Source organism: Theropithecus gelada, chromosome X (genome assembly GCF_003255815.1).
Source record: "Theropithecus gelada isolate Dixy chromosome X, Tgel_1.0, whole genome shotgun sequence".
NCBI lineage: Eukaryota > Metazoa > Chordata > Mammalia > Primates > Cercopithecidae > Theropithecus > Theropithecus gelada.
In genome coordinates, this window is record NC_037689.1 from 17,579,511 (window position 1) to 17,599,567 (window position 20,057).

Here is a 20,057-nt window from a genome sequence, read left to right on the forward strand (position 1 = left end):
CATTTCGTACCTGAGATGGTGCAAAAGAGACATGTCTAAATGCAGCCCATCTCTGCACTGTTGCAGTATCCGTTTATCCACTCATTTCATGGACCCAGGTGGCCACTTCAAGGGAGCACGCAGGGTTGTCTGCTTATTGATATCAATCACTTTCCGAACCAGGATCCTTTTTTTTTTTTTTTTCAAGTCAGAGTTTTGCTCTTGTCTCCCAAGCTGGAGTGCAATGGCACGTTCTCGGCTCGCTGCAACCTCCGCCTCCTGGGTTCAAGTGATTCTCTTGCCTCAGCCTCCCAAGTAGCTGGGATTACAGGTGTGTGCCACCACGTCCAGCTAATTTTTTTGTATTTTTAGTAGAGACGGGGTTTCACCATGTTGGCCAGGCTGGTCTCAAACTCCTGACCTCAGGTGATCCACCCACCTTGGCCTCCCAAAGTGCTGGGATTACAGGCGTGAACCACCATGCCCAGCCAAGAAAGGAGCTCTTCTGATGGCCATTGACATATTCTACTTTAATGCACTCCTCAAATTTCCATAGGGCCATTCTCCATATGGGCATCCCTTTAATAAATAGGCCAGGTTTCCACTGTCCTTCTGCCTGACCAGGTGGCCAGGCCACTGAGTCAGTAAAAAAATCAAACACAGGGGCTTTTGCCTGTGTTCATTTTTTCAGAATGCAATTCAGCCGCCAAGCTAATTTGATCTTACCTTCTTTGATCAAGAGTGGCATCCTTCCAAACAGGATTGTTCACCTTGGAACTGTCATCCACACACCAGGCAGCTCTTTGTTGTCAGTTGAGAGCTGTTCACGGGGCCCCGTCCAAGGGTCGGTAGAATCCCGCAGTTCCTCACACAGTTCCAGAGTCAGTCCTAGGGAAAAAGAGGCTCCCTGCTTGAGAGTATTTCCTCCTTGCACTTCCCAGGGAGGATGCTCCTGTATAAACCATTTCCATTTTATTATGGAACTATTCTGGGCACTGCCATCCCCATTTGAATGTTTCTCTGACATCATGTGAGAAAGCATGGGTATTTCAGGTGTCAAGATCATTTTATGTCCTTCAGTCATAGGGGTTAGCTTCAATTAATGTCCCATAGCAAGGTAGTAAATGCCCCCAAGTGGAAAGTCTCTAGTGTAAAGTCCCAGTAGTTGTCACTGGGAGATGCTCATAGACTTTTGAGTAAGACCCAGTAAACGCTCACAAAGGGCTAGCAAATGGAGAACTTGTCCCTACTGATATTCCAGCTTCTATTCTACACATTGTAGGCTTGGGTAATCTTACTGATTCCCATTTAGCATGTTCAATTAATGTTGCTACAAGGGTATTTTACAATACGAGGTAAGGGAAACATTCCCCAGTCAGACACAATATCCCCATAATACAGTCAAGTAAAAGAGACCCAACCACTTCATGTAAAATGTGTTCAAATGTACCAACTTACCTTAATTTTCTCAATCCTTACTTTCCTAACTGTAGCCTCTATTACGACTTTACCAACAGGTTTTGAGTTTACAATAATAGGTAGGGGAAGCGTTCCCTGCCGAGACCGGCTCGATCGGTGAGACCCTAACCCAGCAGCGCTAGAGGAAGACACACACACAGAAATATAGAGGTGTGAAGTAGGAAATTAGGGATCTCACAGCCTTCAGAGCTGAGAGCCCCGAAGAGAAATTTACCCACATATTTATTAACAGCAAACCAGTCATTAGCATTGTTTCTACAGATATTAAATTAACTAAAAGTATCCCTTAAGGGAAACGAAGGGATGGGCCGAATTAATTGCAGCAGGAACACGCCCTTAAGACACAGATCACTCAGACTTTTGTTTGTGGCTTAAGAATGCCTTTAAGCGGTTTTCCGCCCTGGGCGGGCCAGGTGTTCCTTGCCGTCATTCCCGTAAACCAACAACCTTCCAGCTTGGGCGTTAGGTCCACTATGGACAAATCACAGTGCTGCAGAGATTTTGTTTATGGCCAGTTTTGGGGCCAGTTTATGGCCAGACTTTGGGAGGCTTGCCCGCAACAGTTCCCCACCCACATATAATATCCAGTTCCATCAAACATTCAGTTAAAGGAGACATAACTTCTTTACATAAAGCCTGTTTATAAACATTCTAAATCTCGTATTCCTACCAACCCTTACTTTCTGTCCCAGTCCCAGAATTTCTCTTCTTCACTCCCAGACCAATTTACCGTTTTCTCCTTAGAAAAAAGCTTTGAATCCCCAGCAGACGGTTGAGCCAAGGGACCTTGGCCCTTTTGTCAATCTTTGTCTTGATTAACCTGCCTCGACATTGCCCCAAGTAATTGTTGGCCAGCTTTCTCATTGTAATCTCTTCCTCTGATTTTTTCAATTTCTCCTAATTGGGGTAAATACAGCAAACCTGTTTGGAACCCCTTACCGTTAGGAGAACAGCAGAATCTCCCTACCAGCCTTCTATAGTGAAGGCCTTTGTTTTAACCCCATCAATTTCCACTTTATTCATCCCATTTTTTTTTTTTTTTTTTTTTTGAGACGGAGTCTCGCGCTGTGTCACCCAGGCTGGAGTGCAGTGGCGCGATCTCGGCTCACTGCAAGCTCCGCCTCCCAGGTTCAGGCCATTCTCCTGCCTCAGCCTCCAAGTAGCTGGGACTACAGGCGCCCGCCACCACGCCCGGCTAGTTTTTTGTATTTTTAGTAGAGACGGGGTTTCACCATGTTAGCCAGGATGGTCTCGATCTCCTGACCTCGTGATCCGCCCGCCTCGGCCTCCCAAAGTGCTGGGATTACAGGCTTGAGCCACCGCGCCCGGCCCATCCCATTTTTTAATAGCCCTCTAAAGACTCTACCCTGCTTAGATGAGTCCCATGACTCTCCTCTTTCTTTTTCCTCAGTTTCACCCCATCAATATTTTCTTCATTCACCTTATTTCTCAATAATCATTTAAACTTTCCACCTTCCTGGAATGAGTTCTGTGACTCTCCCCTCTGCCTTTCCCCAGTCTCTTGTTAATTATGCTCATGTTTTCATTGGTGCCCATACAAAAGAGGCTCCCTTACCCACAGCATTTGCCATGACTTGGGTAATAGGCATATTCAGTCATCATAAAGCCAGTTCCACATGGTCTACATAGGAAGCAAATGAGCTGCTGCTTCAGGGTATTCCACTTGGCATATATAGGTGAAATTGGACAGTCCCCTTCTCAGGGTAAACACATCCAGTCCACCATGCTGGCCATTCCCTTGAAAATAACCTCCTGTGTGTCTGGAAATCTACCTTTCCATCTATGATTGTTCAATAATGAACTCCAGGTCCTCCCTCAACCAAACATGCTCTTCCATTCTCGCACCTTTAAAACCAAAGAAACTGCTCTGACAGTTCCTTCATAGTATACCCTCCAGTTTCAATAGTTTATCAGTTTTACCCTTTCCCTATATTGACTACCCTTCTTGATAACCACAGGTTGTGTAACTGCCCGGTGGGTTCATCTTGCCCGCTGTCTAGACAGAGCTGATTTATCAATACAGGGAAATTGCAATAGAAAAAAAGTAATTCACCCAGAACCAGCTGTGCGGGAGACCGGAGTTTTATTATTACTCGCATCAGTCTCCCAGAAGACTCGGGGATCAGAGTTTTTAAGGATAATTTGGTGGGTAGTGGGCCAGTGAATCGGGAGTGCTGATTGGTTGACTCGGGGATGAACTCATAGGGAGTCAAAGCTGTCCTCTCATGCTGATTCAGTTCCTGGGTGGGAGGCACAGAACTGGTTGGCAAGTCCAGATTGGGCCATCCAGTTGTTGGAAATGCAAATACCTGAAAAGACATCTCAAAAGGCCCATGTTAGGTTCACGATAGTGATGTAAGTTGCAAATCTTATGACCTCCAGAATAATGGCTGGTAACATTTAGATTTCCAGCCCCTCTCATCAGTACTTGGTGGCTGGTGGCCTTTCATTCGTTTTACAAGAACAGTTTAGCTTTTGGGAAGGGCTGTTATTTAAACTGTAAGTTCCTTCCCAAGGCTAGTTTGGCCTATGCCCAGTAATGGACAAGGACAGTTTAGAGGTTAGAAGCAAGATGGAGTTGGTTAGGTCTGATATTTTTCACTGTCGTAATTTCCTTAGTTATAATTTTGCAAAGGCAGTTTCAGTCGTAGAGGTACCTCATTGTCCTTGCATAATTTTTTCCTTGGGGGTCAGCTTTGAAGCTAGTAGCCTGGGCTTAGACAGACAAAGTCTAACCTAGCACTCTCCTTTAATTTCATTTAGCTGTTAGAGATAAACACCAAAGGATTAAGTATTTCACTTTTTCATATTAGTCTGCATACCCTTATGCAACCAGTGAACCAACTGCCCGGGAGTTGCATCCATCTCTGAATTCCACCAGTAACTTTTACCTTTAGTAGCTGATTGCAGCACAGCTGCAGCTCAAAACAGTGAGAAACCACGTGGCCACCCAGGAATCAAAGATTCCTCATCTCCCACCTTTTTGACGCAGGATTTTTCTTGGCCACTTTGCCAATCAGGGACCTCCACGGCCAGCAACGCCCCCCTACCTGGCCTTTGCTTGGCCATGGGCCTGCTGAGGCGTCAGGCCCACTCAGCCCACCAGTGCTATGGCTTGTACCTGCGTTCAGCCGTTCCCAAGCTCCTGTCCTCATCCAAGAAGAATGAAGATACGCTGACAATTTGAAGGGTGAGGATGGATAGGGAAGAATTTTATTGAGCAGCAGAACAGCTTTCAGCAGAGAGGGGACACAGGGATGGCCCCCCACCCCTGCAGTCGTGTGGTTTGTCTCTCTCAGTGTGGCTGGGTCCAGGGTATTTTATGGATTCAGAATGGGGCGTGTGTGCTGATTGGTTTGTGAGTATGCAGAAAAGGTTAAAGTGAAGACACCACTCAAAGGTGGGCACAGCAGTGTAGAAAACCAATTAGGGAAGGGTAGGTATATGTAAAATAGGTGAGGGGTGATCAATCAGAGGAAAGTGCACCGAACAGGAAGATAGGTTCTCAATCTGGTCCATGGATTTACCCGGGACATGTAGCTAGGCTTTAAACTGTCTTCAGCTTGAAAATTGGTTTCACTGAGGACTCGCCCCTATCTGTCTAGGCATTTTGTCTGCCTTCTGCTGCTGTCACTTTCATTCTTTCCCTTCCCAAACCACGTGTTTCTGTGAGCCAAGGCCATTCTAGCAAACCCTACCTCATTGAAACCAATTCACAGTTTGGAAAGAAAACAAAACTCACAAAGTGCTTTTCTACTCTTTAAACAACAATTAACACAGATGATTTCTGTGACCAGATGTGTGGGGATTTCTCCCCAACCAACAAGCAAGCAAGCAGTTCTGCAGTGGACACCAGTTAGGCGTCCTCTAATTCAGTTATGTTCTGACACTATATACCTAGAGATAGCATCAGATCCCACAGGTTGAGGGCTTAGTCCCCAAGACTGGCCCCCACCTTCAGATGCCAATGGCTAGCCCCAGGTTGTGTCACCTGTGCTTCTGACTGACTGGCTATAAATCAGGGATCCCACGGCTCCCTCTTTGGGCCCAATTAATTTGCTAGAGCGCCTCACAGAACTCAGGGAAACAGTTACATGTACTCGTTTATTATAAAGGATACAGATGAAAAGATGCGTAATGCTGGGGCACGGAGCTTTCCTGTCCTTTCTGGACAGAGTCACCACCATCTGGGAAACTCCACAAGTTCAGCTATCCAGAAACTCTCTGAACACTGTCCTTTTGAGTTTTTATGGAGGCTTCATTGTGTAGGCACGATTGGTTAAACAATTGGCCATTGGTGATTAATTTAACCTTCAGCCCTTCTCCCCTCCTTGGAGGTTGGGGATGGGGATTAATGTCCCAACCCTCCAATCCTGCCTAGTCTTTCAAGGCTACCAGGCCCATCCTGAAACTACCTAAGGGTTCCAGCCGTCAGTCAGCCATTAGCATACAAAAAGACATCATTCTGGAGTTTCTAAGGATTTTAGCGATTGTATGCCTGGAAAGAGGGTTGAAGACCAGATATATATTTTACAGTATCACAGAGCTGATCATCAAAGTTTCACTATCCTTCAGCTTTGGCTTGTTGGCTTTTCATATAAGCTTGAGTGTGCTGGCTAAACATTGTCTTTTAGGAATGCACAGCATAGCGACTTCAGTGGCAGTCATAAGAATTGGAATCATTTCAGGGGTGGTAGTTGAAAAGCAGACAGGAAATTAGCAGATTTAGAATAGGGGAGAAACTTTAGCATTGAATTAGATGAGGCAAAAATATCTTTGAGGGACAAATTTTGAATTTTAACATCTTCATATCAGTCAAATTTGGTTCATATTATGCTTCAGAACTAACCATTCTTTTCTGTAGATTCTTTAAAAAGCCAAAAGTAGATAAAGATTTCTAAGAATGAAACAGTTGAGGATAGAATTCCAAAAATAATGCTGTTCCATTGTATCGCCCCGGTTACAAAACACACACACACACACACACAGAGGCACACAAAATCTATACCCTGGGAAACAGTGACTTGGATTGCAGTGAGATTTAGGGAATTTAAAAGGCATCATATATCAGTGCCCAGAATTCTCTACTCCACTGTCTCTGTCTCTTTCTGGGACCAAGTGTCCTGGCCATTTTGTTACCAATCACTTCTTTGAATTTCTAGATACAATTGTCTTAAGGTGAAGTCCCCTGCTCCATGTAACTTCCTGTCCTTAATCAAGGGGAAAAAAAGAGAGATAGATGTCAAGGGAAGAGAAAGAAGAATTGAATATCTCACGTCTTCCCTCCTATACCCGTTAGTGTCTATATTCATTTTCTCTTAAGAGCCCCAAGCGTTGAAGTCACAGATTTCTCTGAGAACCACATTTAGAAAATTAATAATAATAAATAATAGCCACTGTATATATATTCATATAATTTTAGAAATATCTCTGAGATAGATTCTATTATTACTATCACTTTCTAAATGATGGATGTAGATCCACAGAAGATAACTTGCCTACAGTGATAGAACTGCTATATTAAGGCCGGGCGCGGTGGCTCAAGCCTGTAATCCCAGCACTTTGGGAGGCCGAGACGGTCGGATCACGAGGTCAGGAGATCGAGACCATCCTGGCTAACCCGGTGAAACTCCGTCTCTACTAAAAAATACAAAAAACTAGCCAGGCGAGGTGGCGGGCGCCTGTAGTCCCAGCTACTCGGGAGGCTGAGGCAGGAGAATGGCATAAACCCAGGAGGCAGAGCTTGCAGTGAGCCAAGATCTGGCCACTGCACTCCAGCCTGGGCGACAGAACAAGACTCCGTCTCAAAAAAAAAAAAAAAAAAAAAAAAGAACTGCTATATTATAAGGTCTAGATTTGAACCCAGATAGTCTGACTTTAGAGCCTACATTCTTTAGCTACTGTTTTGTATGGACTCTCATGATATATGATAATACTCAATAGAATCTAGTTTATTGCTTTAAATAAGGAGACCAGCTATCCCCAATGACCAAAAATATATCTCATTTATATACTTGTTTCCAATTTTCAATCTCGAGATTTATTAACTCCTGCCAACTGTAAAGGTACCCTGTTTTCATTGTAATTGATAAGTAATCTGAAGGTCATATTTTGAGACTCTATGAATATACTGTGTTTCCCTTTCACCCACTGGATTTTAACATTCTTCGATGATTCTTTTCTTGCCCAAATCAGCTGTTTCCTTGGTGGTAGCATCTTGGTAATCTTTTGGTGAATGGATATATTAGATTTGAAGTTGTGCTTTTAAGACATCTTTTGGTGAATGGACATACTCGATTTGAAGTAGTCCTTTTAAGACATCACTCTAAACAAGTCTTGTTGTTTTATATTATTTCTCAAACAGCACTGTATGTGGCATACTTTCTAATATTTTCATGTTGCCTCTTCTTCCCTTTCCTCTTATCAAAAGCCAGCCTAAAAATGTATGGTTTTAATAAACCTACAAATAAAGTATTGAATCTGGGAAGTATAAGTTCTCTAGAGTTCCAGAAATATCTGGAGAGAAAAAAAAAAAAAAAAACTGGAAAGACGAAACCTGTGTTAAATTTTATAATAACACAGAAAAGTCTTTAAGAGGCTCACTTTTTTAATGGTGCCTTGGCCAGCAGAGGGCAATATATTACCAGCCCTAGTTAAACCTCTTTTGCTGACACATAAACTGCCCACATTGCACTATTTTCCAGCTAGAAACATAAAACAATAGAAAAGTTTGGGGATTTTTTGAAGCTCTAATACAACAATACGTTTCTTTTAGTAGTTGAAAACCACTTTACACATGATAGAAAAAAAAAATCGTATAGACAATGGATTTCTGTCCTTAAGATGAAAGCCCAGTGCCACTCATCAGCCTTTAATAGGATATGTCCTTTAGGGATAGGTTTTGTTTTGTACTAGTGATTATCACAAGAGTTACTTTTGGCCGGGCGCGGTGGCTCACGCCTGTAATCCCAACACTTTGGGAGGCCGAGGCGGGCGGATCACAAGGTCAGGAGATCGAGACCACGGTGAAACCTCGTCTCTACTAAAAATACAAAAAAATTAGCCGGGCGCGGTTGTGGGCGCCTGTAGTCCCAGCTACTCGGGAGGCTGAGGCAGGAGAATGGCGGGAACCCGGGAGGCGGAGCTTGCAGTGAGCTGAGATCCGGCCACTGCACTCCAGCCTGGGCGACAGAGCGAGACTTCGTCTCACAAAAAAAAAAAAAAAAAAAAAAAAAGAGTTACTTTTGTAAAATATTCACAACTACAGTTATCCTAGTGGTAGAAAGAAAGTCTTACATTTTAGTATGTGAAAGTTTTTATTACTGTATCTTTTAGTTTTTCTTTAACTCTTTTTGATCATAGAAATTGATGGACAGTTTTAAAAGTCAAATATCACTGAAAAGCTTGTAATAAAAACATGTTATGTCTATTAATAAATGTAATTTAAAGTATTTTCACCTAATGAAGACAGTATAGGAGAAATCACCGCTATCCTCGACTATAGTCACTTCCTCTTGTCAGTTTAACAACTTATGCTGCATATTCCTTCCACTTAAGTGATTTTTTTTTTTTTTTTTTTTTTTTTTGGAGATGGAGTCTCGCTCTGTCACCAGGCTGGACTGCAGTGGCGCGATCTCAGCTCACTGCAACCTCCGACTCCCTGGTTCAAGAGATTCTCCTGCCTCAGCCTCCCAAGTAGCTGGGATTACAGGCACGCGCCACCACGCCCAGCTAATTTTTGTATTTTTAGTAGAGATGGGGTTTCACTATGTTGGCCAGGATGGTCTCAATCTCCTGACCTTGTGATCTGCCCATCTCGGCCTCCCGAAGTGAAGAGATAGCTTATAATAACCGTTGCCTCTTTATTCAGCGCTCTTCATCAGGGGAAGCATGTACTTGTTTTTATCTCTGAGAACACATGGTTTGTTACTAAATCTTCAGCAGCTCCACCACTCTCTGCCCTTAATTGGTTTGGAAGGTACATTCTCTCTCTCTCTCTCTGTTTCTCTCTCGCTCTCCCTCTCTCGCACACACATACACAAAGCTTTCAAGTAAAATAACTCGAGGCATTGTCTTTTTTGTTAAAGAAATTACTATATTTATTGTCATCTTTTTAGAAATCAGTGCTACACATATTCTTCATTTATATTTTTTATGCATCATTTATCTATTGCTGCATACTAAACTACCCCCAGACTTGGTGGCTTAACACAAGAACCATTTATTCACTCTCAATTCTGCAATTTGTTCCGGACTCAGCTGGGTAGTTCTGTTTGTCTCACCTGGTGGTCATTCATGCAGTTTAGTCATCTGGCAGCTCAGCTGAGGCTAGCTGGTTCAATGTGGCCTCACTCACGTGTCTGGAGCATCACCTGGAAGAGTTGAGCAGGCCGTGCCCCTCTCTCCATGTGATCTTTCATCCTGGGCTTATTTACAATGTGATGGTCTCAGGTTCCAAGAGGCAAAACTGGAAGCTGCAAGGTCTCCTAAGGCCTTATTCAAATGTCATACAATGTCTACCACATTTTATTGGTCAAAGCAAGTCTTAATACCTGCCCAGATTCAACTGGGAAAGTAGACTCCACCTCTGGATGAGAAGAGTGGCCAGGAATTGGGGGCAGTTTTTAACACATTTCTTTGGATGTGCTTGCAACTTTAATGTTCTAACTAGACTTGTTATATTTTCTCCTTGCAGTGCAGTGAATTGGCTCTTTCTTTAGGGATTACTATAGTGTGTGTATCTCAAAGTTCATAGTTTCCTGGGTAATATTCCTAAAAGAAAAGGAAATTCTACTTTGTGAGAGATACCCACTGTGTCCCACTTTGGTCTTGGAGCTATCATGTTGTTTTGGTTGTTTCTTGTATTAAAAGGTATATTCAGTGTGCCATGAATCCAGCTGGGTGCAGTGGCACTTGCCTGTGGTCCCTACTATATGGGGAGCTGAGGCAGGAAAATTGCTTAAGCCCAGGAGTTTGAGGCTACAGTGAACTATGATTGTGACAGTGCACTTCAGCCTAGGTGACAGAGTGGGACTCTGTCTGTAAAAAAAAAGTATATGTATATATATAAAATATGCCATTAATCCATGGTGTTTCCTTTGTACTTTTTATCTTCTATAAATCCTCTCCCTTTACCTTCTCTTTCCAGAACGTTAATCTAACTTTTCAGTAAAACCAGAAGAAAAGTCTGTTGCTCTTGCTTCCCAATAGCTGGTTTGATCCTGAGAACTGGATAAGTTCATTGACATCTTCAATACCAGAGCTTAAAAGGATGTAGAAAGATGATTAGTCTAGCATGGTGGGGTAGCTTTCCCTCCTACCATGCTGGGTTGTACTCATTACTCAAGGTTTCATTATTTTCGGGATCATAAATGTCAAACTACTGGGCCATGAGACTCGCATTCACTTACTTAGCTGCATCCTCTCCCTACTTGTCACATCTTTTTGGAACTCTGTAGTCAGTCCCCACAAGAGCTGACCCTGTGTGTTCCTGTGTTTTTCAAGTTTCACTAGCCACAAAGGGGAACTGAATATGAACATGCATGCAAACCTCACCAGTTCCCTTTGCAGCCAGCTGAAAGTTGTTTTTCATATAGAGGAAACAGCGTTTTTCTTCTGAATACAAACTGAATTTCCACACAAATATGAAGCATTTCATCTTCTGACAGTTCAGAGGACCCAAGAGAAGAGGGCACCAAATTGTGAGAAAGGCCATTAAAAGAGAAAGTAGGAAAACAAAGAGACAAACTGAATTGGGGAAGAGAGAGGTGCTGCTGAGTACAGGAAAGGAAAAAAGCAGACCACGAGGAGGGGCACCGGGGTGCTAGAAAGTCTCAATACGTAATGGCACACAGGATGAGGCAGGAAATGTGGAAAGGAACTGTCTGCAAAGGGCCTATAATAGCTATGCCAGCAGTATTAATGGAAGGCATTAAGAACTTTTGGTTTAGAAATTTGCTGTTGGACAAAATTTCAAAATATACAACAGTTGCGTGATTACTGGGCCTGCCTGAGTTCATGCTATGGAGCCAGGTGTAGATGAAGGTGCCTTGTCCTCACTTCAGAATGCAATATGGTGACCTGTTTGGCATCTCTTATTACATGGAGAAAAACCAAGAATCAGATATGTATTAACATCTCTTCTTTTTTTTCTTTTTTTTCTTTTTTTGAGAAGATCTCTGTCACCCAGGCTTGAGTGCAGTAACATGATCGTAATTCACTGTAGCCTCAAACTCCTGGGCTCAAGTGATCCTCCCACCCCAGTCTCCTGAGTAGCTGGGACTATAGGCACATGCCACCATGCCCAGCTAATTTTTTAATATTTTGTGGAGACTGCTTCGCTATGTTGCCCAGGCTCGTCTGGAACTCCTGAGCTCAAGCAATCCTCCCGCCTCAGCCTCCCAGAATGCTGGGATTACAGGCATGAACCACTGTGCCTGGCCCAACATTTCTTCTACTGGCATTCTGCCAGGTGCCCTCACACTCTCCTCCTTACTTGCTCAAGTTTCAGAGTATGGTTCTGATTAGCATAAAATACAGTGCATCTGTTACCTCTCCTGTCCTGGACGTCACTATTATTAGTGAAAGCTGAGGCTAAATAAAATTACTCTTTCTGAGTTACTTCCCCAACCTCACTTGATCCAGATCAACTTCCACTATATATCTTCCTAGTTCTGATGTTTACCCTCAGCTTCTAGCCATTCCATTTTATGTATTTTCTCTGCCTTTCCCTTGGCATTTGGGTATTTGGATACCATATATTGTATGTTTTTACTTGCCAGGTACATTTATTCACTCATTGAGTCCCCATAACAACCCTATGAGTTAGGTACTACTATTATTCCTGTTTTCTCAGTAGAGGAAATAGGGCTTGTCCAATGTTACATTGTAAGTGATGGCAGCAGAAATAACTTAGGCAGCCTGCATCATTCACCCTTTTAACCAGTCTTTTATGCTGCCTTTCAGTTTGTTATTTAATAATGCTTAATATTATTGGGATAAGAAAACCTATTGGATTCAGCCTTACCATAATTCTTGCCATGGCCTTAACAATGGGATCCTAATAATCCATATACATTGGCCAAGATCAATCCCCTGAACTGTGTTGGATGGGCAATACCAACATTTTCTAGCACTTTTTTTTCTTCTACTTTTCCCTCATCCCCTAGTGAATGGCCAATTCTTTCTTTAGATATGCTAATGCATTTAATCAGTTCATCTCCTGGTCTAAGAGACTTTCTGTCTCTAAAGTTGTTTTACATATTTCTTTTTTTTTTTTTTTTTTTTTTTTTTTTTTTTTGAGACGGAGTCTCGCGCTGTGTCACCCAGGCTGGAGTGCAGTGGCGCGATCGCGGCTCACTGCAAGCTCCGCCTCCCAGGTTCAGGCCATTCTCCTGCCTCAGCCTCCGAGTAGCTGGGACTACAGGCGCCCGCCACCACGCCCGGCTAGTTTTTTGTATTTTTAGTAGAGACGGGGTTTCACCATGTTAGCCAGGATGGTCTCGATCTCCTGACCTCGTGATCCGCCCGCCTCGGCCTCCCAAAGTGCTGGGATTACAGGCTTGAGCCACCGCGCCCGGCCTGTTTTACATATTTCTATTCAGGTATATGGATTTTGTAGTTGAATTCTTAGAAAACATTTCTATTTTCATGTTCTCAGGGAACATCTGATTTCGACTCCTCTATACTATTTATAACTGAAATACCAAGCTATCTAATTGTAAGATAATTTCATCTGCAAGTTCTTTAGCTTGGTCCTTGAGGAATGCATCAGGGCCAGTGTTTATTTAGATTTATTGATCAGAAAATTTTTTAAGTTTGTTTGTAGTGTCTGACAGAAGAAACCATAAGCAAAGTAAAAGACAAGTGCATAGTGTTAGAAGTTATTTGCAAACTTAAATAACAAAGGATTTAGAACCCAGAATATGTAAACAACTACTTCAACAATTTTTTAAAAAGAAAAAGGAAAAAAAGGATAAGCAACTCATTAGGGGAAAAGGGAGGGGGAGGGGTATAGATATGAATAGGCCATTCATCCAAGAAGAAGCCTGAATGAGCAAAAAGTATATGAAATGATGCTTCATTTCACTAGTAGTCAGGGAAGTGCAAATTAAAACCACAATAAGATACCATTTCACACCTACCAAATTGGCAAAAATTAGTAAATCTGATAAAACCAAGTGTTGGTAAGGATGTGGGTAAACAGGAACTCATTTCTGCCTCGTAGTGGGATGGGCATATAAATTGGTAAAATCACTTTGGAAAGCAATTTGTCAAAAATGAGATAAGCTGAAAATGTACATACCCTTACAACCAAGCATTTCTGCTTTTAGGTGTCAGCCATAAACTTCACACATGGGCACTGGGTATACAAAAGACTTCACTTGAGCATGGTTTCAATTAGTGGAAAAAGTGGAAACCACCAAATTGCCCAGTGTATATGGAGAAATGAACTGTTGTTTATTCATGCGGTAAAACACTACATCAGTGAAAATGAATGAACAAGACCTACATGAATCTACATAGATAAACATAATTTGAGTGAAAAGAGTTACAAAGAATGTAATAGTAAGACACCATTTGTGTAAATTTTTAAAAGAAAAAGTGCATATTGTTATGCATATGTATGTTGTAAAAGCACAAAAATATACATCGGAGTGATATACACCAACTTCAGGAAAGAGGTTTCCTCAGGGAAGGATGTGAAGTGAGCTTTAATGTATCTAACTTTTTGGATGTTATATATGGGTACAAAAAAACTTTTAAGTAAAACCAAAACGTTAACATCTGTTCAATTGGGGTGATGGGTATTTAGCTGCCTGTTATGTTGTGTTTTTCCATTTTTGTATGTTTGAAATGTTTTATAACTAAAAACTATTTATATGTGAAATTACCAAAAAAGAGTATAAGTGTAACAGTTAACTGTTGCTCCCAAAAAACTTGCGTGACTTATTAAAGCAAAAAGAGATTCCATGTATCATCAACACCTGTATCCAAACCATACTTAGAAGGCTTTTCCATCTTCTGATGGTTCTTTATGCATTTTATGGGCCAGAAGCAAAACTAATAAGGGTAGGATGCTCTAATTTGATTCCATTTTTTTTCTTCTATTTAACCTGTGCGAGTTTGTTCTGGATTATCATACATGTTTCAGAGAGAGCTTCCAGAGTATACAAATGTGTGATGATTAGAAGACTAGTCTTAAAGATTGTTTTTTGTTTTTGTTTTGAGACAGAGTCTCACTCTTTGGTCAGGCAGGAGTGCAGTGGTGCAATCTCGGCTCACTGCAGCCTCCACCTGCCAGGTTCAAGTACTTCTCTTGCCTCAGCCTTCTCAGTAGCTAGGACTACAGGTGCGTGCCACCACACCCAGCTAATTTTTGTATTTTTAGTAGAGACGGGGTTTCACCATGCTGGCCAGAATGGTGGCGATCTCTTGACCTCGTGATCCGCCCGCGTTGGCCTCCCAAAGTGCTGGGATTACAGACGTGAGCCACCGCACCCAACAAAGATTTTGTTTTTTTGACATCACACAATTTTGATGAGTGATAAGCAGAGATTTTTGCCCCCAATACATATTAATGGCAATTTATGTTTTTTAAAATAAAAGACATCTCAGCAATCACCATTGTGCTTGGACAGAATTAAACAAAAGTGAAAAGCATTAGCAGAGACAATGTCAGTAGAATGGAAGTCTACCAACTTGCATCCCTACATATGTAAAATACAGTTGCTGCTTACATCACAATGCCATGGAGATTAACTAATGATAATGCATGGGAAGCACCTAGAACAGTGAAGGGTGCATAAATAAACAAATGTTACTTTACTTCCTAATCCCTTGCATGTGAACTTGAAGTGGGGAAATAAAAGGAAAAATAGAAGTTTCGAACAAACTTACTACCTCCTTTCCAGTTCTGTGCTCACTGTTACCATCCCCAACCAGCTCTCCAAGTCTTCATCTGGAAACGTGGACTGAACTGAGGCACTATGGCAGCCACTCAGCTGGGCCATGTAGCTATGACAGAGGACACTACATCATCCAACGTGGAAATGCCCCATAGTTTATCTCTTGTCTGAGTTTACTTAATTCAGATTATATTCTGAGTTTAAAATCTTTTCTTCTGATTAAAAATACCCCTACAAGTGTCTTTACAAGGGAACTTTGTTTCTTGGTGGCTGAAATAAAAGACTCTCCAGTAAATGTTATATCTGTTGTGAATATTTTTCCTACTTTGTACTTTTGCTTCAGTTTTTATGGTTTGGGACAAAGAATCTAAATTTTTAAGTCAAAGCTATGAATTTTTCCCTATAGTTATTTCTATTATTTTGTTTAAAAGTTCTTTCCCATCTACAGATGAGTTAGTCATTTTTTGATCTTTTATGGTCTCATTATTTACACTTAATTCTTGGGTGTGCTTATAAATTTTTGGGTATGATAAAAGGTAAGGCTGTAAATTGGCCTTTTATTTTAAATAGGCACAGCACTATTATTTATTAATCCATCCCTTCCTTCCTGATGCTTTTTGTGATGTTTCCTTTATTTGCAGTGATTTTCTCTGAGGGAGGAGAATGTATGGGGGTCACCTGAGCTTTGCATAAATACACTTAACCCCACCTTTTTTTTTTTTTTTTGAGACAGAGTCTCACTCTGTCACCCAGGCTGGAGTGCAGTGGTGCGATCTCAGTGTGGCACGTTGGCTCACGCCTGTAATCCCAGCACTTTGGAAGGCAAAGGCGGGCGGATTACCTGAGGTCAGGAGTTCCAGACCAGCCTGGCCAACATGGCAAAACCCTGTCTCTACTAAAAATACAAAAATTAGCCAGGCTTGGTGGCACGCACCTGTAATCCCAGCTACTCCAAAGACTGAGGCAGGAGAATTGCTTGAACCCAGGAGGCAGAGATTGCAGTGAGCTGAGATTGCACCACTACACTCCAACCTGAGTGACAGAGTGAGACCCTGTCTCAAAAAAAAAAAAAAAAAGTCATATACCCATTTTGTACTTTTCTCATATATCATCATATCATCTAGGATCTGCTTAGACATGTGTATTCGGTTCCACAGATTTATCCTTGTGTCTGCTCCCCACTGTTATCCTTACTGAAGGATAAGAATATATTTTAATATCTGATAAAGTATTATATTTTGAAAACATAAAAAATAATTAGCCCATTAACACGTTGCTGCAGCATCCAGGCTGCTTGTTGAGAGAACTCTTTTCATATTGCTTTTCTCTTGTGGGATAACTTTCAGTAAGGCTTTTGTTCAAATAGTTATATTACCTATACTTTTATGTCAGCAGGAATAAATAATCCATTTTTTAAAGTTGAAAATAAAACTGTACTGGAAGAGAATTGTCTTTTTCTACTGACCTAATCTTAGAAATTCAACCACCATCAAACCTGGCTCTAAAACTAACAGCAATATTAATATTAACTAATAACAACACTGAGATCTCACTCTGACAGCCAGGCAATTCATTTTACCGGTGTTTGGTTTTGCATATATGAGATGTTATTTAGAAACCTGTTCTGAAGGTCTTTGCAAGGTAAAGATATGTATATACTTCTGAATTTCTTTTTTCTGTATGCTTCTAAAACTAAACCTTGGGTTAGGAGAGGTAGGAACTGTTTCCTGCTTGCAAATACTAATGGCTCAGTAAGAAATAAAAGATTGTATGTCATAAGTAGCCTTAACTTTGGTAAGTCAGTAGCATATTTTTTCTAAACATTTAGAAACCTTCTCAGGATTCCAGTTACTCTAAGGCATGTTATCAGATTTTTCTCAGTAAGCAATCTGTTATAAATAGATTGATTTATATCAAAATGTATTTTATTGCAAATAATATAGCAAGAATTAATTGAGTATACTTTAAAACTTTCTTAAGAATGCCATTGTGCAGAGCTTTATAGTAATCATCTTATCTAGTATAATGAGACAGCTTCTAGAACTATGAGTGTATTTATATTCATTTTAATGTTCCTTAAAAGTGATAATAATTGATAATATAATTTCACCAAACTGTATACAATGAGATATGTAAGATGTTTACCAGTAATGTAAAATAAAATTTTAAATTTGAGGACATGAAGGAAAGTAGAAGTTTTCATAACTTAAAACCATACAAACAGAAATGCTAAATTTCATTTAGATGGTATGTGTTAACATTGTCAGGGCAAAGTAATTAATTTTGTCACCTTTTTCTGACCCTCTAATTTTTCTGCAAATTTCAGTATTTATCCTCAAATATTACTTATTTTTAAAATATACTTTTGCTTTGACTTATTCTTTATTCAATTAATTATGGGCACTTATTGAAATTAGTTAACTGGCCTGGCGCAGTGGCTCATGCCTGTAATCCCAGCACTTTGGGAGGCCGAGGTGGGTGGATCACCTGAGGTCAGGAGTTCAAGACCAGCCTGGCCAACATGATGAAACCCCATCCCTACTAAAAATACAAAACTTAGCCAGGCATGATGGTGGGTGCCTGTAATCCTAGCTACCCAGAAGGCTGAAGCAGGAGAATCACTTGAACCTGGGAGGCATAGGTTGCAGTGAGCTAAGATCATGCCACTGTACTCCAACCTAGGCAACAGAGCGAGACTCCATCTCAAAAAATATATCTATATATAGTTAACTGAGCACTGTATACAAGACAAATCTCATTAAAATAAACTCAGTTCTGATCAAAATCTTCATGCTCATTCAGATTGATTTCTCAGCCAATGGCCTACCTTCAGTTTTTTTTTTTTTTTTTTTTTTTTTTTTTTTTTTTTGAGACGGAGTCTCGCTCTGTCGCCCGGGCTGGAGTGCAGTGGCCGGATCTCAGCTCACTGCAAGCTCCGCCTCCCGGGTTTACGCCATTCTCCTGCCCCAGCCTCCCAAGTAACTGGGACTACAGGCGCCCACCATCTCGCCCGGCTAGTTTTTTGTATTTTTAGTAGAGACGGGGTTTCACCGTGTTCGCCAGGATGGTCTCGATCTTCTGACCTCGTGATCCACCCGTCTCGGCCTCCCAAAGTGCTGGGATTACAGGCTTGAGCCACCGCGCCCGGCCTACCTTCAGTTTTAAGAAGTATTCTGACTATAAAAAATTTTTATACACCATGATAGAAACTTTCAGATGAGTCCTTGGAGTTTGTTCTAAGAGGCTTTTACATATTCAGTCAATAACATTCAGGTTCTGTGTATGACCAAAGAACTGGACAAATGTTGGCCAAACTTTCAAGAATGTTTGCCTAATGCCACCCCCTAGATTGCAACTGTATGGTGTTCTATACAGCTATATTCAAATGGACCAGGATAAAAGCTAATTACACCCAACTTTTTTTCTTGTAAGCACTCCTTCCTTCCCTTTCTCCCTATCTTATTCATCTGTTCATTCTTGTTAATTATTCAACAAATGTATATTGATCTCCTATAGCCAAGAAATGTACTAAGCTCCAGGGAGGCAATGACAAACAAGACTAAGACCCCTTTCTTTTAGAGCTTACTGTCCTGTTATTTTTTAATGTGCATGAAAATTGCAGAGTTTGCTCCTTTTAATTCTAATTTACAGATTTTATTGTTGTAAAGTATTTCAAATACCCAGGAATTTACCAAAAATAATATAATCACGTACCTGCTACCTAGATTTCAGACATTAACATTTTGCCATATTTGCTTCAAATTTCTCCAGATATAACCATTAACTTTAAGTTGGTATATATCTTGTATATATTACCATACATATTTTGTATCTTTATTGTATATGTATTGATCCATAAGAATGTGGTATTGTTTTCTACCAGGCGTGGTGGCTCACGCTGGTAATCCCAGCACTTTGGGAGGCTGAGGCGAGTGGATCACCCTGAGGACAGGAGTTCGATACCAGCCTGGCCAACATGATGAAACCCCGTCTCTACTAAAAATACAAAAAATTAGCCGGGCGTGGTGGCGGGCACCTGTAGTCCCAGCTACTCAGGGGGCTGAGACAGGAGAATTGCTTGAACCTGGGAGGTGGATGTTGTAGTGAGCCAAGATCGCGCCACTGCACTCCAGCCTGGGCAGTAAGAGCAAAACTCTGTCTCAAAAAAAAAAAAAAAGAATGTGGTATTGTTTTATGTTTTTATATTTTACGTAAATGATTTCATGCAGTACATACCCTTTTGCAATTTTGCGGGGTTTTTTTACTCAACATTATATATGAGATATACTCGTGTTGATGCATGTGAATGTAGTTCATTTCATTGCAGTGCTATATCATATTCCATTTTGTGAGTAAACCAGTTCACTTCTCCATGCCTTTGCTGACATGTACTTATTTCCAATTGTTTCATATTATGAATGGTAGTTCACTGAGCATCATTACATGTTTCTTGTGTACATATCTGAGTGATTCTGTAAGATGTATACCTTGTAGATGACTTGCTGGATCACAGAATAGGCATGTTCAATGTTACTGTATCAAAGTGTGTCTGAAATGACCCTATTGTTTATAAACCTGTTTTAAGTAAGGTGTGGTTTTAAGACCTATTGCTAGGCTTTTGAATCGTTAGCTTATCTGTTAATTTTTACTGTACAGTATTTAAATTCTTTC

The 20,057-nt window shown here is 41.1% G+C and overlaps 1 protein-coding gene across 4 annotated transcripts in view; it reads left to right on the forward strand.

Annotated features, from left to right (window-relative positions):
* The window catches only part of CASK (calcium/calmodulin dependent serine protein kinase), a 392,463-nt gene that overhangs the window by 203,859 nt on the left and 168,547 nt on the right, over positions 1–20,057 (forward strand). The gene's annotated exons all lie outside the window — the stretch shown is intronic.